Source organism: Miscanthus floridulus, chromosome 16 (genome assembly GCF_019320115.1).
Source record: "Miscanthus floridulus cultivar M001 chromosome 16, ASM1932011v1, whole genome shotgun sequence".
Classification (NCBI taxonomy): Eukaryota; Viridiplantae; Streptophyta; class Magnoliopsida; order Poales; family Poaceae; genus Miscanthus; species Miscanthus floridulus.
In genome coordinates, this window is record NC_089595.1 from 61107342 (window position 1) to 61114807 (window position 7466).

The following is a 7466-nucleotide window of genomic DNA, read 5'->3' on the forward strand; positions in this document are numbered from 1 at the left end:
ATCTGAGCAGCATTTTATATTGTAAGCGTAGTTGGAGGTAGCGTTTCGCAGGCCATAGGGCTGGGCCTAGTAGTTCTCTGTCGAGGCTTCGTACATGGAGAGCCAGAGACCCGTCGTGGAGGCTTGCCGGTGACGAGCGGAGCGCCCTTCAGGAGTAGATATGACCACGAGATATGTACCAAGTCGTGCAGGACGACTGGCCCGAGCTGGTCGGGTAGATCTGTTGTGGAGAGTGGTTACCTGCTCATTAGGTTGACTTTGAATTGAACTTACCAGAGCTAGGGTTTCAGCGAGTTTGGTGCTGACCCAATCGATGGAGTCGAGCAGGTCGGTGTTGTCGATCTGCTTGCCTTTGTAGCAGGGAAGCGGACGACGGGTTGTCGGCGTGGCTGAAGGCGATGCGGACGTGGTCGGAGCCAGATCCACCATGGTCGGAGCCAGATCCACCGTGGTCAGAGCCAGGTCCACTGTGGTCGGAGCCGTAGTCGATGCAGGTGAAGCAGTGGTCGATGTGGATTGAGTCTGCGCCTCCTCCGTGATCATGGCGATGAAGTTGTTGGAGCCAGTGGTCCAGGTGATCTGGCCGATGGTGAATGTGAGGTCGTTCGGCGTAGCCACGGAGCCGGAGATGATGACCATCTTGTTTGCTTGGAGAGCAGTACACACACCCCCTACCTAGCGCGCCACTGTCGACGAAATATGGTCGGCAGTCTACCTAGGGGTATGCCCAAGGTAGTAGATTGTCGGCAGACAGATGCGCAAGCCACAAACAAGACGGTGACGCAAGACAGACACGAGGTTTTATCCAGGTTCGGCCACCACGAAGGCGTAACACCTACGTCCTATGTCTGATTGTATTGTCGTATGTCAATGAGAGATGTTTTTTAGAGGGGTCCCCTGTCCGCCTTATATAGTCTAGGGAGCAGGGTTACAGATCTAGAAACTAATCCTAATCGATTACAATTGCCATAGGTGGCCAAATAAGGATTCCTATTCTAACCGACCAGGATCTTGCTTGATTTCCAAGTCTGTCTTGACTCCTTGCGCGGGACTCCGAACAGATCGATCGAGCCACGCGTCGTCTTCCAATGGACCAGACCCCCTAGATTGGGCCAGCCCAAGCCTAGCCATAAGGGTATAGGGGTTAATACCCCCACAGTATGTATCTCGTATTTAATTTTTGCATTACTTTTAAATTTTAAACTCTTGCTTGTTTAGGTTTAAATATAGTCACTTTTCTTTCATGCATAATAAATTAGAACAATCTATCTTATGTTTAAAAAAATAATAAAATAAAGATTTACTAGAATTGTTTCTTTACAAAGCGTGCAACCACTCCTCTAATAAAGCCTCTCTTAAAAAAGCAATGAGGGAAATGCTTCTAGAACAAGTTCCCTTTGGGTATCTTTGTTCACTAATGTTTTAAGACTAAAAAGAACAAGGGGAGTACCATCTCTAGGAACATGATTCTTGCATCAACTCTAACATCTTGATACTTTTTGGAAATGGAAGATACTTCAAGATATACTCCAACACATGCACTTGGATTTTTATTGCACAAAAGTCCTAGTGTGGGGAAGCACATCTTGTCCTGATCCATCATTGCTAAATTCTATTTTGAGCTAGAGATGTTGCCCCTTGCCTTGCTCTCTAAAACATCATGTTTAGTCTTTTCTCTTTGTTCTCACCCAAAAAAAGAAGTAACTTTATAAAGTGAGAACAAAAGCATCTTGAAGAACTTGTATCCTTCGAGTATTTGTCGCTAAACCTTTCAGGTTGAACACAAAAGGATGAAGGGTCAAAACAACAAGGTGACAACAAGTTGAGCAAAACACCATTCAACATTGGAGTACACTCTGAGGGATGTCCCAACATCTACACTAGGCTTTTAATGTCAAGTGACATAAAAGTCCTAGTGTGGGGGAGGCTACCCGATTCTTCTCTTCCACCTCTCAGGCCTCCGCCACTTTGGCACGCTGGTTTGCACTCCCTCTGCCCACTCTCGCTTTGTTCTTCTAAGTTTGATATGATTGAAAAATGCTATATGCTAAAATCAAAACTTAAAATATGAATCATGCCAAACTATGAACATGACTTTATCAAGATTGGCCAACATAAACTTTATTCCTAGTTCATATGCTTGTTACTTATGGACATTTCTATATTAGAAAAACATGTCAACTAAGTTGTTGTGAAGTGAGATATGGTAGAGACTAAAGAAATCCTATATTTCTATGTAAGCTCTTGGAAATTTCTGTTTTGATAAAACATCAAAATTAATAGCCTCGCTTCTCCTCAATGGTGAGATTTCCTACCAAGGCCAAATATCATGCTATATGTTGAAAACCTTCCGCATATGCTATGTGTTTTTTGCTTTGAGCTTTGTCAAACTTTGTCGACCTGTGTTGCTCTTAAGATCAAGGTCACGTACACTCCACCAAATATATGCTATACTTCTACACTGGAAGTTAGCAAATGCATGCCTTTCCATTTCCACCATATAAATACTCCATGTTTGTTAGCATGGCCTTTCTCCACAATCCTTACAAATGAGCATGGGCTATGAAAAAAAGAAGTATTGAAAAGAAAAGAAAAAATGTGGACACAAGAAGGTCCATAGAAAAAAAGAAAAAAAGAAAAGAGAGAGAGAGAGAGAGAGAGAAACATAGCCATGCTCTCAAATAAAAGGTGGAGAAAGAATCATATCATGCTATGGAGTAATCATGATCATCATATTTCCACACACATGCACATCTTGATCTAGGGGTATGACATTTTTCTCCATGGATCCTTTGTTTGACTTAGCAATATATGCAATGCAAGTGCGCTTTAAACTCCACATAAGCCTATTAGAAGTAGGAAGGAAGGCAAAGCATCAATGCCTTGGTGAGGATACAAACACCATTGAGTGACTTGAGAGTACCATTTGAGGAGAAGTATGAGCTAAGTTTTCAATTGCAAAAGTTATAAAAACTCCAAGTATGCTTCATAGGGAATAGTGATGACTTGGTGTCAAAGTTGTTCCACTTTTCAACCGCTCAAGGCGGCATGGTAGACACTTCAAAACCCACAAGGTACGAGGTATGACTTGGTATATCTTTTATGTTAGCATCATATCTTTTTAAGTCTTGTTTTATATCAAGTTGCACCTGGATCTTTGTTTTCCCACTTTGCTCGGGACGAGCAAAGGTTTAGTGTGGGGGAGCTTGTGACGGTCACTAAATGCTTATTTTGTCCATCAACATTGCACCAACAATGGGAGAAAACAATACCACAAGTAGTGGTTTATGTTTATAATTCACATATTTCCACTTATACTTGGAGATCTTTGCTCATGTAGGAAAACTATACAAAAATACCAAAACTCAAGCAACTAGAAGCAATTGGAGCAAGGCGGGCCACCATGGGCCACTTGGTGGTGCCGCCCGGCCCCACCATGGCACTGGCCGGTGTGGCCCCACCAGTGCCACCTCACCAATCCATGGGAAATGGCTAAGAAACACACCTCCAAGCCTTCTCCACTGTTGATTCCAAGTTGGTGCATGATCAAGGGCCTGAAAGAGGCATCACATGGATTGTAGACTCACCATGCGGTATGTCGGTGCTCAATTGGACAAATCGTGTTCATACCCACACTCTACTACACCCCTGGGGCCACCACACCGAAATTTTATAAAACAAAAGGCAAAAAGTGCCAAAGGTACAAAAGAGCAGGATACTTACAAACGGGGGAGAAGAGAGGGAGCTCAATAGGGAATGAAAAAACACAACAGGAGAACATTACAAGGCATCCAGCCAAGAACGAATAAGCAAACAATCTGAGTCACCAACATGATTAGATTGGAGAGCGGCTTCCTCCTTGAAATTGTGAAGCCATCTAACAAAGCTGGCCTGCATCCCATCAAACACCAATCTGTTTCTGATCTTCCAAATTTCCCATGCAACAACAAGGAAGATTTCCATGAAAAAAGGGACGTTTGCTATCCTTCTGGATTGGGTTATTTTCATGTGAATATCAGTAGCAACTCCCCAGACTATCCCTAGCTTGTTCCAACATCTCCTGGCAAAACAACAGTCAAAAAGAGGTGGTTGACAGTTTCCACTTCACCATCATTACAGAGCACACACAAGTTATCAGACTGCACGTTGAGGTTTCTTCTTGCCAACATATCCTTAGTGTTCAGTCTATCAATTAAGATTAGCCATGCAAAAAACTTGATCCTAGGGGTTACTTTGGACTTCCAAACCAACTTGAAAGAAATCGGAGCTTCCATGGTGAGGAAAGCAAGCTTGTAAAGACTAGCAGCCTTGTAAGTGGAGTTCCCCTAGCAGAAAATATGAATATCCATGTCATCAGATAATTCAAAGAACTGTAACAGATTTCTTAGATCTTGAAGTTCAATAGCTGCAGCTTGAGAAATAGAGATGTGGAACAAGTCCTCCAGATATCTAGCCGAGCAAACATCTTTGACAGATAAACTCAAATCATTGACAAAATGGGAAATATTTGGAAAAAGATCAGTGAGACATTCCCCTGCCCAATTATCTGTCCAGAACAAAACTGATGAACCATCTCCAAGTTGGCAGGTCGTAATGCATCCATATAGATCTTTTAGCCTGAAAATGTCCTTCCACCCAAAAGAACCAACTTTTCGTTGAGAATGAGGAACTCTGTCCTGGTAGTATTTAAACCAAATCTGTTGGACCCAAGGAACATCAGCTTTGGAATAAAATTTGGGAAGGTGTTTTAGAAGGAGTGCATCATTCTGTAACTTTAAATTCTTAATACCCAGCCTTCTATGCAATATATTAGTATCTTCTTTATTGTTTATCTAGTTCATACCTTTGTTGTTTAGCTAAGTAAGGTTAGTATAGTTGTATCATACCTTAGTATGGGATCTCCACTCTCATCGAGTGCTCTAGTTATAGATTGTGGCTAGAGTAGTAATCATTAGCGTAGACATGGTGTCTAGGCTAGTGTTTACCTGAGTTTGTGCCCAATCCCACGGATAGTTGTGGTAGCCCCAGAGGTGACAGCTCTGTAAGGCCTTTTCAATCCACCACATTCGGATTGGTGTTTTCGTAGAGCTTTTTGGTAGCCTTCCCCCGACCACTCTTTCTCACTTCATTCGAGGGTCAGAAAGGTATTGTTGCTCCAAAATGTTATTATGTGATCACTATGTTCTACCCATTCCTTAGTTATCCCCTCTGATGTGTACTAGAATAGAACCATAGTCATAGAGAAGTGCATAGGAACCTACTCCCCTTTGTCCTCTCACTATTGAATTCTCCTGTGTGTCTGATTATCCAAAACTCTTGTCGTATATCACTTACCCCCACTTTAGTCTAGTCGGTATACTAGTTAGTAGATACATGATGGTTAACTATCACCATTTTTACCATTGCTTCCCTATGGATAAATATGATACCTTGGAATACTCATGGGTGATAGCTACATCGGTATCTGTACACTTGTGGATTTCTCTATGTGCGTTAATAAATACTAACAAGCTTTCTGGCGCCATTACCGGGGAATACAAAACCTCGTAGTGATGCTAAGAAATGTCAACAGTCGTAACCCCCATCGCAGTCCAATTTCGGCCTCGGCAGTAAGCTGTCGGCAGTGATGATCATAGCCCTCACCATCGCTATCTGAGACCGTCTGTGGTGTACACTAACATCGATGCATGGGCTTATGATGTGTCCGTGCTAAGGTCCTTCCTTCCATCGTATTGGAGCACGACTCGTGTATGTGGGTATGCACTAACACCGCCGCATGCTTATAATCCGTCCGTGATCAGATCCTTATTCCGTCGCCTTGGAGCGTGACCCGCCTATGTAGGCGAACATCACCATCACTTCCATGTATGAACTATCTAGGCATAGGGCATGGTCACCATCACGTTGCAGTATGATCCGCCCATGATGATCCTTTAGTCTGTGTCGGGTTACTAAACGTTTCGGTGGTGATACACTATAGACCACTGCCGCATCAGACGAATAGCAGAGTGATGGCATTCGGTTTACATAATGTATTTACTAATTTAGCTAGGCCTTAATAACTTACTAAACACACACCATACAGATTTAATCATTACATATCATTCATCATGTCCACAACGAAGAGTACTTGTTATAATAACAATGCTTGGCACTAACATAACAGCCGTGTCAACTGATGAATCAACATAAGTGGTACATAGATAGCACAATAAAGGTGCTTCCTACAGACTTATGTAACTAAAACGAGGTAGATGTGCTCCACTCCTTTAGATTGGCACTCCTTGATCAGCTTGGCAGCTAATGCAGCTGTTGGCATTTCTTAACGCAATCACCAAGTGTGGAGGTTTTAAGTCCATCCTCGGCAACGGTGCCAGAAATGTCGGTTGGTATTTCTTAGCACCATCACTAAGATTAAGTTAACCTTAGTGACGCCGCCAAGAAACACCAACTATGATTGTTCTTAATGATTACAGAAAAATGTCCGCAAGCGCACGGATCTATCGTTATAGCATTTCAACCAGAAGTATTCAGGGTATCCTTATTTATATTTTCCCAAAGGAGGCAAGGTGTAAGAGTCTAGCATGGATATGAACAAGATTACATATTTGCATAGTAAACTAATAGTTCATGATAGGGGTAAAAATGTATTTCAAGGATGGTGGACACACATCTGGGCCAACCTCAAGGATAAAAGGAAAACAAAGAATAAAAGAATGTTCCTACGTGGAGCCGGCATGGTCAAATATAGCTGTGCAAAGAACAGTTAATGATCATACAAGCTATATGAGTTGAGTTATAACTAAGTGTAAGATGGACGGGGAGATCTTCGAGCACTGGTCTGCCAGCAAGCGTGAGAGACTTTAAAACTCCTACACAATACCCAAACGTGGGGGATTACAAGGGACAGATAGGGCTATCACCACCTGCCGCCTACCCATCAACCGAGGGGCACCATCATATCCGAAGGTTCCCATGCACCTGAGCACCACGCCTGTGTACAAAGAAACTACCCATATCCCCTAAGACTTTGACCCTACGGATTGATAAGCATAGGACATGGGCAAACCCGAAGGAATGACAAACCGCCATCTCAACCAAGCTCTACTTGTACTCATACAAGTCATATGAATGATTAAGCATAAAGTTGAATTTGTCATGATCATAACACACAAACTATATGCTAGTTCATATATCATGATTATAACAAGACCACTATACTCTAGTTCATATGTACTACTATATTGAAGATACGAGAGCATGACTATGGAAGAAATTCTCTTTGTATTCATACCAAGCTTTTCTCTTTTCTTCCAAGGAGCCAAGCCCTCCTTGATAGCTCTTGCTAGCTCACAAGACTACTACCAAAAGCTAAAAGAGTACAAGTAGAGAGTTGAGGTGTGTAGCTCCAAATGATATGTGTGTTGAAAGGTAAGACTACCCCTCTACTTATACTAGTGTGATGC